Source organism: Triticum aestivum, chromosome 1D (genome assembly GCF_018294505.1).
Source record: "Triticum aestivum cultivar Chinese Spring chromosome 1D, IWGSC CS RefSeq v2.1, whole genome shotgun sequence".
Classification (NCBI taxonomy): domain Eukaryota; kingdom Viridiplantae; phylum Streptophyta; class Magnoliopsida; order Poales; family Poaceae; genus Triticum; species Triticum aestivum.
The window spans coordinates 291189487-291203080 of NC_057796.1; positions in this window are offsets into that span (position 1 = coordinate 291189487).

Here is a 13594-nt window from a genome sequence, read left to right on the forward strand (position 1 = left end):
GACACAGGAAGAAGACCACACTGCCACTCGTCATGATTCTGAAGAGTTGCCTAGTTGGGTTGTGGCAGCTCAGCAGCCCAATAAATCATCTGTTGCCACGTTGTAAGGAAGAATTTTTATGACTTGTGTGAATAGTTTTAGTAGGACTCTGTGTGGAAAATGCCAATGATGCCCGAGCTGCTTGGAGACCATTTTCAAAACATCATTTTCTGCAGCGCAAAAATAATAATTGTAAACACACATACACATGTATACTATGTATGTGCAAAAGTTCATAACTTTTACTCTCACAGGTGGCGTACAAAAAATGACAAATGTATATTTTCAAATGGGCCTTTTTTGTTGTTGTTGGGCCGGAAATTATTTTTGTACAACTTATAAATTACAATCTTTTTTCAAATAGAATTTCATGGATTCATAATGAACACATACAGGTTTTCACAGTTTTTTTTAACTTCTAAATATGGTTTTTGAAAATACAAGCCTCCGTGGTGCCTGAGCACCATAAGTCTGCACTCATTCTCTATGCCTTTATCAGTCAAAGCTTTTGAGGAGTTCCATGCCTTCCAACTTCTTGTGCAATGTATGGATCTCCTTTATCACTAGAAAGCTTGGTCATACAATTGGGGCTCCTCTATTAACTCTATCTCTAGATTTATTTATTGTGAATTCAGGAGTCATAATTTCTTGTTGGCTTTACCGATCCGGCAACTAGTCGGTGCCTGCGCAAGCCATCTGATTCCCACGCATATGACCGTTGAATCTCGCCCGTCGTCTTTCTTCACCATCTCTCGCGCATGCCTTCGCCTTCCTCCCACTTCCCACCCCTCCTCCTCCGGCACCCATACACCCACGTCCCAAGCAAAAAATAGCGTGTCAACGTCGCTCCGCCTTGACTTGCGCTTGCAATCGAGCTAGACGGTCATCATGGCAACAACTTACATGTGACTTCGCTCACCCCTTCCCCTTGCAACAGCTACCTCCACGTCTCTCACGCTCCATGCACGGTAGCACTATCCACTGCCGGTCTACGTCGCAGCGCTCGCTCGCCATCGCGCGGCTTCGCAGCTCCTTGCGGTATTGACAGCTCACCCCCACCCCTCATAGTAGTTCGTAGCACCATTGCAACTTCCTCCGTCAACTGTTCTAGCTTTCACCATTACCAGTCGCAAATTCGTTGCTTGCAGCATTGGCCGGTTGTAACATCCACCGCCGCCGATCACAACATCCACCTACATTAGTTGTAACATCGCCGCCCAAGGGTTGTTGCATCATCAGGTGGTGTCATCTCTGGTACCGATGATTGCCGATTGCAGCACCTGTCACCATTTTCTCCAACATGGGCGGTTCATGATTTCATCACCTCGTCGTCGAGTGTGTCATCTCCAACATCGGCAGTGCAAGTTGCAGCACCGTTGGTTTGTCTCCATCATCGGTGGGTGTCGATTGCAACCCGTCCCATTGGCGCGTCATCTCCAGCAACTCCAATACCGCACTTGGGTAACTTCAATAGATTGCGTGCAACTCCGATGTCATGGCCATGGCAGGGAGGAGAAGGAGGGTGAACAACATGGTCTCTGCTCGCGATAGCGAGGAGCACGAGCTTTGGGGATGGTGCTCACATTTGTCGGTCCTTGAGGGTGGAGGGCAGCGACAACGAGCTCTCCATCCACAGTTGTGGGTGGGGGAGGTAGACAACAGAGAGAGGAGAACCGCAACTTGCAGCGGTGGTGAGAGGTGGCTGTAGAGAAGGAAAAGCAGTGCATCCGTGCGGGCTAGGACATGGAGAAGAGACGGGGAGGCAGATGCGGTTGGATCAAGGAAAAAAATGTGTAGACAAGTGTCCCACGTGGAAGGACAAGGCGCAGTAGGAAATTCATGCGGGAACAGCGGAAGACGACACACATTTTGGAGGGGAGCGACCTGGAGCAAGATCACTCGGCCAATTTGAAACGCTAGCCCTAAAACAAAACTATGTACAGGAATAATGCTTCAAAATGGAACCTTTTGAATTGGAAACTACACATGATTCTTGTTTGGTACAAACTTCTATTGTGTTCAGGGCTCATGTCTTCTTTCATTACAACCATTTGCAGTTTACTGTTGGGAGTACATCTACTTGATTGAAATTTTATAGAACTCCTGTCTTAGGAGGAAATGAGGATAGCTCATGCCTTCTGTCATTTTTTATTTCAGGGAAATTTATCTTTCTTGTGTAGCCTAAAAATTAACATACTGTTTAATATTTTATAAATACATGGAAAACATCCGTCCGTACATGTATAAAAAATCAGTAGTGTTTGGGAGCCAAATTTCCACTCCCAAAATATAGCCCGCTAATTCCTAAGAAATTACCTACAGTTCTAGCCAGGGCTATTTATCGCTTACTTGAGTCGTTCCTAGCTTAGCGGGACGTGGCCCAAATTGCAGGAGAGAATAGCGGTTTTGGGAACATTCTGGAAGGTTCCGGTTTCTTTATTATATTTTTGTTTTCTATATTCTTCTATTTTTGTTTTCTGTGTTTTCCTTCATGCATTTTTTATTCTTTATTTTATTTTCTTCAAACACATATAAAAAATGCAATACATGTCATACATATTTTGAATACATACATTACATTTTTTGGTACACGCTTAACATTTTAAAAAATACATGATGAACATATTTTTCCAAAAGTACATGTTTTAAATTTTTAACAAGTGATATATATTTTACAAATATATTATGGGCACATTTTTTTCTACACTTTATTAACAAATTTTTTTAAACTTCATAAACATATTTTTGGAACATGTAATCATTTTATTTAATTGTCACATGCACATTTTTGAATGGTATGAAACATTTTTTGAATTACATGAACATTTTCTTCCATTTTATAAACTTTTTAACATGCCACGAACATATTTTTGAATAGTCATGTAATTTTTTTCGAGTGGTAGGAATTGTTTTTAAATTACATGAAGATTTTTTATAATGTATAATTTTTTTGCAAACCCCACGATTATTCTTTTGAAACATCCAGACTCTTTTGAAATATTACAGACAATTTTAATGAATGCTATGAACACTTTTGAAATGTTATGCGAATAAAGTTTTTACACCACGTTAACATCTTTGTAAGGCGTGGTGAACGTTTTTTTTTCAAAGTATATGAATTAATTTTTTTGAATAAATAATAATAATAATAATAATAATAATAATAATAATAATAATAATAATAATAATAATAATAATAAACGAATAACACCTACTGTACATGCCTACGTGAGTGCATGATTATGGGTTGACCATTTAGGGACGGCCGCACGAACCAAGACATATCCTTCTCTAAAGTTCTCAGCGTACTCTGGGTTCTGTGAGTCGTGCGCATTGCTGTAAAAATAGATTTGAAGTTTAGTCTAGAATATAAGTGTGCAATTTCATTGCCGATGGTATCAATTGTGGTAGTTTGTTTTGACCAAATACAGCAGGGAAAATCCATACTGTGATCCTTGTTCATTAAAATTAATAGGGGTAAGGTCTAGTTACAGAGATGGAACGATGTATGCCTGTTACAAAATGGTTAGTAAAATAAATAAAATACAATTTTTATTACACAGAATCTAGCCAGGAGAGCATGCCTTCCTTGATGCTGGGTTTAGCCCTGATTATAGTGTCTCTGAAGTATTTTTTGAAATTATCTGTGCATGCTTGGATTGAGAACTGAATGTCTTCAAACACCTTGTCATTTCTTTGGTTCCAGATAGACCAGCATCCAATAGTAATAATTTCCATAAAGAAGTCCCACTTGTATCTTTGTCTAGCCTCCATGATCATCATATTAATATTTAGGTCAATGTTCCATTCCATGTTTATGCTCCACCAGAAGCCTTGGCTAAAAGGGCAGCTGAAGAGTAGATGCATTCTATCTTCCATATTATGATCATTGCATAGGACACATATCGTACTCTCCAGGTGAACTTTTTGTCTAGTAAGCAGTTCACAGGTATTGATTCTATCATTGAGTAACATCCAACAAAAGTATTTGTGTTTAGGCAGACAACATGATTTCCAAATCCATTGCATGGGTAGTGGCGCCTGTTGGTTTCCCATTAAGGCATTATAGATTTTCTTAGCTGTCAATTTTGAATTCCCCCAGATGAAAGTCCATATGTCCTTGTCTTGTCTATCACTGATTGACTCTAGTTATTCAGTCAACAAGTTGAATTGATCATAGGCAATCATAGATAATGGGAGCTGAAATAGGTCGTGGTATTCAGTCACATTTTTTGCTTGTTGGATAGATATGTTCTCATCTACAGCAAAATAGTGAATTTCTACCCATTTGTGCTTCAAAATGTTTCCATTCCAGACATCATTCCATAATGAGAAACAATATCACCTTTTATGTCTTTGCAAGTGGCCATACCTCTGTATAGATTCGTCAGGCTCAGGCAGTCTCTCCACCAGAAAGACCCTTTGCTGCTACTGGCATGTGGTACTGTATTATTTGAGTAATATGCTTGCCAGATTAAATTGACCCAAGGTATGTTCTCATGGTTATAAAATTTATGGATGTGCTTGATCAGTAGTGCAATATTTTGAACTCTGAGTTTTAGGACGCCCAGTCCACCTTGCTTCTTTGGTTTGCATATCATCTTCCAGCTAGCAAGGCATTTTCTTGTTGATGTCATTACCATACCATAGGAAATTTCTGCTAGATTTATTGACATGTTCCAGAACAGTGTAATGCACTTTGAATGAGTACATGGCAAAAACAGGCATTGAAGCAATAACAAAATTTACATATGTCAGTCTGCCAACATAATTCATAAAATTTACAACCCCAGATAATCTTTTATCAATTCTAATTGCATGAGGTCATGCACAGATGGTTTGGTGGTGCCAAGTGGCAATACCAACTAGGTGAATGGTAAGCTTTCCACTCTGCATCCAAAATTATCTACAAGGTCTAGTGCAGTGGAATTATCAATGTTAATGGGCACAATAGATGATTTGCTGTAATTCACAAAAAGACATGTGGACATGCTGAAAATATGCAGCAAGGATTTGAGATGCATAAGTTGATTCTTGTCAGCAGGCATTATGAGCAGGGTGCCATCAACATATTGTATAATAGGATATTGCTCTCCATACCTATTTTCCATGGGTAGTGAGAGTTCTCCATTCATCCAAGCAAGATGACTATTGTTTGTAGCAGGTCAGCAGCTAGGACATCAATTATGGTAGTTAATAGATATGTCGAGTTTTTTTTGAGTCTAAGCCGAGTTTGTTGTTTGTCTTCTAATTTTTGCAAGGTAAAATCGAACTTGTGGGAGCAATTTGTAAAGTTGACACACAATTAGAATGATGTGGATTATATGTTTTTTGACCACAGTATGGAAAGATTTTCCAAAATAAACAACGACATAGATGTGACTCATACATGGACACAACTATAAAGAAACACATATTCTATGGAGTAGACACCTCAATATGATAAGAAAGTGTTCAGTAAATTTTATATGTTGAGGCTTAAAATGTGGACCATCACCATTCATACAAATATGAACGCGTTTGGTTCAAAAAAATTTACCCCTTATTTTTTTTGAAAAACACCTTTCATATATTAATTAATTCAAAGATTGTTACAATCGTTTTTAACAGTCCTCGCATGGCGGAAAACGACTACAAATAATACCCTATAATCTATTTTGGAAATTAAACTTCGCAATTTGGTGTGCCGCCATATTGGCCCGCTTATTAATCTTTGTCAACTTAAAATTCCGAACCAACTTCGAAATGGATAGCACTTCCTTCTTCAAATCAACTATGGTGGACCTGTCCAGGCTATTATTAGCAAGGAAAGAAACCGACAAAGAGGAATCAGTTTATAAAATAACAGGATTATTAAGGGTAATAGCAATATAGAGACCGGCAAGGCACACCCTTAGTTCCGCTTCATCCAGAGAAGTACAAAAACCAATATATTCCCCCAAAAAGATAAGGACCTCGCTCGAAGAATTCCCGGCCACCACCCGCACACTTGCAGTACTCATGCAATCAACAAAGACGGTGCTAACATTGATCTTTATGTAATCAGAGGGGGGAGGCTGCCACAACTTCAAAGTCCTCATAGGAGTAGTGAGTGGCCTTGACCCAACCCGCACCCCCTTACCTTTGACGTTTTGAATCACCTCTTGCCGGATTTAGGACTCCACAGACCCTGGATAGGTTCGAACACTGGGGTGTGTGCGAAGATCTCAACCTCCCCAGTCTGCCTACTCGCCAATCTCACGGCCTAGCTCGATAAACAGGAAGGAAATGGGACACATCAGTTTACCCAGGTTCGGGACACCTTGCGGTGTAAAACCCTACTCCTGCTTTGTGGTGGATTGGCCTCGTGGTGGGCTGAGGATGAACTAGTACAGTGGAAAAACAACCTCAGGAGGTGTGTTCTTGAGCTGGCGGGGGAGAGGATAATCTCCAGGATTCGGATCCCCTCTACAGTGGTGGCTAGGCCCTATTTATAGTGGCCTTGGTCCTCTTCCCAAATGAAGGCGGGAAGGGATCCCACAACGGCCAAATTAGAAGGGAGACAACGAGTACATCTTATCGTACAAAAGTAGTCTTCGCCTGCAAAGCCTCTGGTCGTGACGCCATAGTGGGCTCGGCGATGACTTCCGTCCTGCCGTCCTGGCGGTCTTGGTCTTGTTGCATGGGAATGGAAACCTTTGGCTGATTCCTCGGGACTCCGCGCCTGTGCTTGCCTCCTTAGCACCAAAGAGGAAACTGCTCTCCTGCGCCCGCTAGCGCCCGCCTGGCCTTGGTCGTCATGGCTCACGTCACCCGAACCTCGCGAGGTGAGGCTTGATGTCTACTACACAACTTCTTCTTGTAGACTCGTGTTGGGCCTCCAAGCGCAGAGTTTTGTAGGACAGTAGCAAATTTCCCTCAAGTGGATGACCTAATGTTTATCAATCTGTGGGAGGCGTAGGATGAAGATGGTCTCTCTCAAACAACACTGCAACCAAATAATAAAAAGTCTCTTGTGTCCCCAACACACCAAATACAATGGTAATTTGTATAGGTGCACTAGTTCGGCGAAGAGATGGTGATACAAGTGTAGTATTGATGGTAGAAATATATTTTTATAATCAGAATAAATAAAAACAGCAAGGTAGCAAATAGTAAATAGGCACAAAAACGGTATTGCAATGCTTGAAAATGAGGCCTAGGGTCCGTACTTTCACTAGCGCAATCTCTCAACAATGCTAATATAATTGGATCATATAAGCACCCCTCAGTGCGATGAAGAATCACTCCAAAGTTCCTATCTAGCGGAGAACATAAGAATAAATTGTTTGTAGGGTACGAAACCACCTCAAAGCTACTCTTTCTGTTTGATCTATTCAAGAGTTCGTACTAAAATAACATAAAGCTATTCTTTCCGTTCAATCTATCCTAGAGTTTGTACTAAAATAACACCAAAGCAAATTCATATTCATAATATTCAATCCAACACAAAGAACTTCAAAGATTGCCCCAAGATTTCTACCGGAGAAACAAATACAAGAACGTGCACCAACCCCTATGCATAGATTACCCCAATGTCACCTCAGGAATCCGCGAGTTGAGTGCTAAAACATATATCAAGTGATATAAAATGATATAAAATATGATATAAAATGACTATAAAATTATTATAAAACATCCAAGAAAGACAATATAGCAGCATGGAACAATAAAAAATTATAGATACGTTGGAGACGTATCAGCATCCCCAAGCTTAATTCCTACTCGTCCTCGAGTAGGTAAATGATAAAAACAGAAGTTTTGATGTGGAATGCTGCCTAACATGTCATCTCATATTCTTTTCTTTATAACATGGACATTTGGACTTTTATATGGTTCAAAGCAATAGTCTAGTTTTGACATGAGACTTAAATACTCAAGCATATCAACAAGCAACCATGTCCTTCAAAATATCAACGCTAAAATAAGTTATCCCTAGCCCATCATGCTCAATCATTGATCCATTCATGAAACACACTCGCATATTAGCTACACCCAATGCTCAAGTACGGTCATAGTGCCCCCTAGTTGGTGCTTTATAAGAGAAGATGGAGACTCAAATTAAAAATAAAAATTGCATAAAGTAAAAGAAAGGCCCTTCGCAGAGGGAAGTAGGGATTTGTAGAGGTGCCAGAGCTCAAAGCGAAAATTGAGAGATAAAAACATTTTGAGAGGCATACTTTTCCCACCAACGAAGACAACTTAGAGCTCCGAACACTTTCCATGCTAGATATATCATAGGCGGTTCCCAAACAGAAAATAAAGTTTATTCCTTTTTCCACCATACTTTCACTTTCCATGGCTAACCGTATCCACGGGTGCCCTCCATACCAACACTTTCCAAGGAATTTATTATTTGACAACATAAAGTAAATTCATTTTTCATTTCGGGACTGGGCATCCCTAATACCTTTGCCTTACTCTCGTGCAATGACAAGTGAATAAACACTCATCATGAGAATAACACATCTAGCATGGAAAATATTGGCCACCTCTCACCGCCTCGCGAGCGGTACGAGCACACAAAAGAGAAAATTATTTTGAAAATTAGAGATGGCACATACAAATTTGCTTAGAACGGCAAAAGAATACCGCATATAGGTAGGTATGGTGGACTCATGTGGCAGAACTGGTTTAAAGGATTTTGGATGCACAAGTAGTGATCATACTTAGTGCAAAATGAAGGCTAGCAAAAGATTGAGAAGCGACCAACCAAGAAACGAATAATCTCATAAGCGAGCATTGAGCATAATTAACACCGAATAATGCACCACAAGTAGGATGTAATTTCATTGCACAACTATTGACTTTCGTGCTTGCATAGGGAATCACAAACCTTAACACCAATATTCTTACTAAAGCATAATTACTCATCAACATGACTCACATATCACATCATCATATCTCAAAACTATTACGAGGAATCAAGTTTATTTTGTCCAATGATCTTCATGAAAGTTTTTATTATATCCTTCTTGGATATCTATCACTTTGGAACTAATTTTCATATGTTGCTTTTGATAAGCTCAAACAAATATAAGTGAAGATCATGAGCATAATATTTCTTTCTCTCAAATTAATTTAAGTGAAGCAAGAGAGAGTTTCTTCAAAAATACTAAAGCACGCCGTGGTCAAAAAGATATAAGTGAAGCACTAGAGCAATTCCATAGAAAAGAGCTTCATTGACGGGATGTAAATGCCACTTACTTAGCCTCCCTGGTAACTATTTGAGGATTCTATTTTATTTAAAAACTTTCAGATCTAAGTATTTTATTAAAACAACAATCAAATGAAAATAAAATGACATTCTAAGAATAGCACAACTCATGTGAAGAAGCAAAAACTTAGGCTCAACCGATACTAACCGATAATTGTTGAAGAGGAAAGGTGGGATGCCTATCAGGGCATCCCCAAGCTTAGATGCTTGAGACTTCTTGAAATATTATCTTGGGGTGCCTTGTGCATCCCCAAGCTTGAGCTTTTGTGTCTCCTTAATTCTTCTCATATCACGGTTTCCCTAAATCTCAAAAGCTTCATCCACACAAAACTCAACAAGAACTCGTGAGATAAGTTAGTATGAACCAATGCAAAAACCTTATCATTCTCTACTGTAGAAAATGACTAAAATTATTATTCAACATTGCATACTAAATGCCTCTGCATATTTAATACTCCCGTCCTCAAATAGAATCATTAAACAAGCAAACATATGCAAACAATGCAAACATAACAGCAATCTGCCAAACCAGTACAGTCTGTAAAGAATGCAAGAGTATCAATACTTTCCTAACTCCAAAAGTTATGAAAATTTACCACACTGTAGAAAATTTATCAAAGCTTATTTTGCAAAAAGTTTCAACATTTTATCACATTCTGACTTTTCTAGGGAATTTTTGCAACAACGGTAAACTTTCTGTTTTCAAACAGCAACATGTAGACTTGTAAAATAAGCATAGTAAAGGCTACCAATGCCACTTTTATTGAAATAAAAGATGCAAAACAGTATTATAAATAACAGAAAGCAAATCCTAACAAAATAAATTGACGCTCCAAGTAAAACTCATATCATGTGATGAATGAAAATGTAGTTCCAAGTGAGGTTACCGATAATGTTGGAGACGAAAGAGGGGATGCCTTTTGGGGCATCCCCAAGCTTAGTTGCTTGGATCTTCCTTGAATATTACGTTGGGGTGCCTTGGGCATCCCCAAGCTTAGGGTCTTGTCACTCCTTATTCTCCTCATATCGACATCTCACCCAAAACTTGAAAACTTCAATCACACAAAACTTAACGGAACTTCGTGAGATAGGTTAGTATGATAAAGAGCAAACCATTTCACTTTGGTACTATCAAAGACAAGATTAATAATTTTTTCCACACAATGCCCACCGTAGCATATCATTTCCACAATTTATATTGAGCAATATAAGCCATAGAAACTAGAAAACAAGCAAACTATGCATTGAAAACAGAATCTGTCAAAAACAGAACAATCTGTAGTAATCTGTACTCCAACCATACTTATGCTACTCCAAAAATTCTGAAACATTAGGAAGACTAGGGAAATTTGTATATTAATCTTCTGCAAAAAGAATCAAATCAAATCACTCTTTTGTTAAAAATGAGAATTATTTTCGTGAGCGCAAAAGTTTCTGTTTTTCAGCAAGATCAAATCAACTATCACCCAACATGATCCCAAAGGCTTTACTTGGCACTTTATTGAAACGAAAGAAATAAAACATGATTAATACAGTATCTTAATCATGGGAACACACAAAAACAGTAGGTAAAAGTGTTGGGTCGTCTCCCAACAAGCGTTTTCTTTAATGCCTTTTTAGCTAGGCATGATGATTTCAATGATGCTCACATAAAAGATAAGAATTGAAACATGAAAAAGAGAATCATGAAGCATATGACTAGCACATTTAAGTATACGCACTTCCTATTCATAGGGATTTTGTGAGAAAACAATTCATGGGAGCAAGAATCAACTAGCATAGGAAGGCAAAACAAGCAAAACTTCAAAACTTTCAACACATATAGAGGAAACTTAATATTATTGAAATTCCTACAAGCATATGTTCTTCCCTCATAATAATTTTTAGGGGCATCATAAATGAATTCAACAATATAGCTATCACATAAAGCATTCTTTTGATGATGCATGAGCATAGAAATCTTGCTAATCTCCACATAAGCAAATTTATTCTCATGAATAGTGGTGGGAGCAAACTCAACAAAATAACTCTCATGTGATTGGAAATTAAAATCATGATGACAAGTTTCATGTTTATAATTATTCAATATAGCATACATGTCATCACCATAATCATCATATATAGGAACTTTGTTGTCATAATCAATTGCAACCTCCTCCAAAATAGTGGGTTCATCATTAAATAAAGTCACGACCTCTCCAAATCCACTTTCATCAATATAATCATCATAAATAGGAGGCATGCAATCATCATAATAAATTTTCTCATCAAAACTTGGGGGACTAAAAATATCATATTCATCAGATATAACATCCCCAAGCTTATGGCTTTGCATATCATTAGCATCATGGATATTCAAAGAATTCATACTAACAACATTGCAAGCATGCTCATAATTCAAATATTTTGTGCCAAACATTTTATTGACTTCTTCTTCTAACAATTGAGCAATATTTTCCGATCCATCATTTTCAAGAAAGATATTATAAAGATGATCAATAATATGATGCAACCTCAAATCCATTTTTTATGTAGTTTTATTTTATGAACCAAACTAGTGATAAAACAAAAAACTAAAAGATTCGATTGCAAGATCTAAAGATATACTTTCAATCACTCACCTCCCCCGCAACGGCGCCAGAAAAAGAGCTTCGTTGACGGGATGTGAGTGCCGCTTACCTAACCTCCCCGGCAACGGCGCCAGAAAAGAGCTTGATGTCTACTACACAACTTCTTCTTGTAGACTCGTGTTGGGCCTCCAAGCGCAGAGTTTTGTAGGACAGTAGCAAATTTCCCTCAAGTGGATGACCTAATGTTTATCAATCTGTGGGAGGCATAGGATGAAGATGGTCCCTCTCAAACAACCCTGCAACCAATAATAAAAAGTCTCTTGTGTCCCCAACACACCAAATACAATGGTAATTTGTATAGGTGCACTAGTTCGGCGAAGAGATGGTGATACAAGTATAGTATTGATGGTAGAAATATATTTTTATAATCTGAATAAATAAAAATAGCAAGGTAGCAAATAGTAAACGGGCACAAAAACGGTATTGCATTGCTTGAAAATGAGGCCTAGGGTCCGTACTTTCACTAGTGCAATCTCTCAACAATGCTAATATAATTGGATCATATAACCACCCCTCAAAGTGCGATGAAGAATCACTCCAAAGTTCCTATATAGCGGAGAACATAAGAATAAATTGTTTGTAGGGTACGAAACCACCTCAAAGCTACTCTTTCCGTTCGATCTATTCAATAGTTTGTACTAAAATAACACAAAGCTATTCTTTCCGTTCAATCTATCCTAGAGTTTGTACTAAAATAACACCAAAGCAAATTCATATTCATAATACTCAATCCAACACAAAGAACTTCAAAGATTTCCCCAAGATTTCTACCGGAGAAACAAAGACAAGAACATGCACCAACCCCTATGCATAGATTACCCCAATGTCACCTCGAGAATCCGCGAGTTGAGTGCTAAAACATATATCAATTGAATCAATACGATACCCCATTGTCACCACGAGTATTCAATTGCAAGACATATATCAAGTGTTCTCAAATCCATAAAATTATTCAATCCGATAACAACAAAATCTCAAAGGAAAAAACTCAATTCATCACAACAAGATAGAGAGGGGAAAGCACCATATGATCCGACTATATTAACAAAGCCCGCGATACATCAAGATCGTGACATCTCAAGAACACGAGAGAGAGAGAGATTAAACACATAGCTACTGGTACAAACCCTCAGCCCCGAGGGTGGACTACTCCCTCCTCATCGTGGTGGCCGCCAGGATGATGAATATGGCCACCGGAGATGATTCCCCCCTCCGGCAGGGTGCCGGAGCGGGGTCTAGATTGGTTTTCGATGGCTACAAAGGCCTGTGATACGTCTCCAACGTATCTATAATTTTTGATTGTTCCATGCTATTATATTATCTGTTTTAGATGTTTAATGGGCTTCACTAAGCACTTTTATATTATTTTTGGGACTTACCTATTAACCGAAGGCCTAGTGCAAATTGCTGTTTTTTTGCCTATTTCAGTGTTTCGCAGAAAAGGAATATCAAACGGAGTCCAAACGGAATGAAACCTTCAGGAGAGTTATTTTTGGAACAAACGTGATCCAGGGGACTTGGAGTGGACGCCAAGAAAGAAGCAAGGAGGCCACGAGGCAGGGAGGCGCGGCTGCCCCCCTGGGCGCACCCCCACCCTCGTGGGCCCCCCGCAGCTCCACCGACCTACTTCTTCCTCCTATATATATCCATATACCCCGAAAACATCCAGGAGCACCACGAAACCCTATTT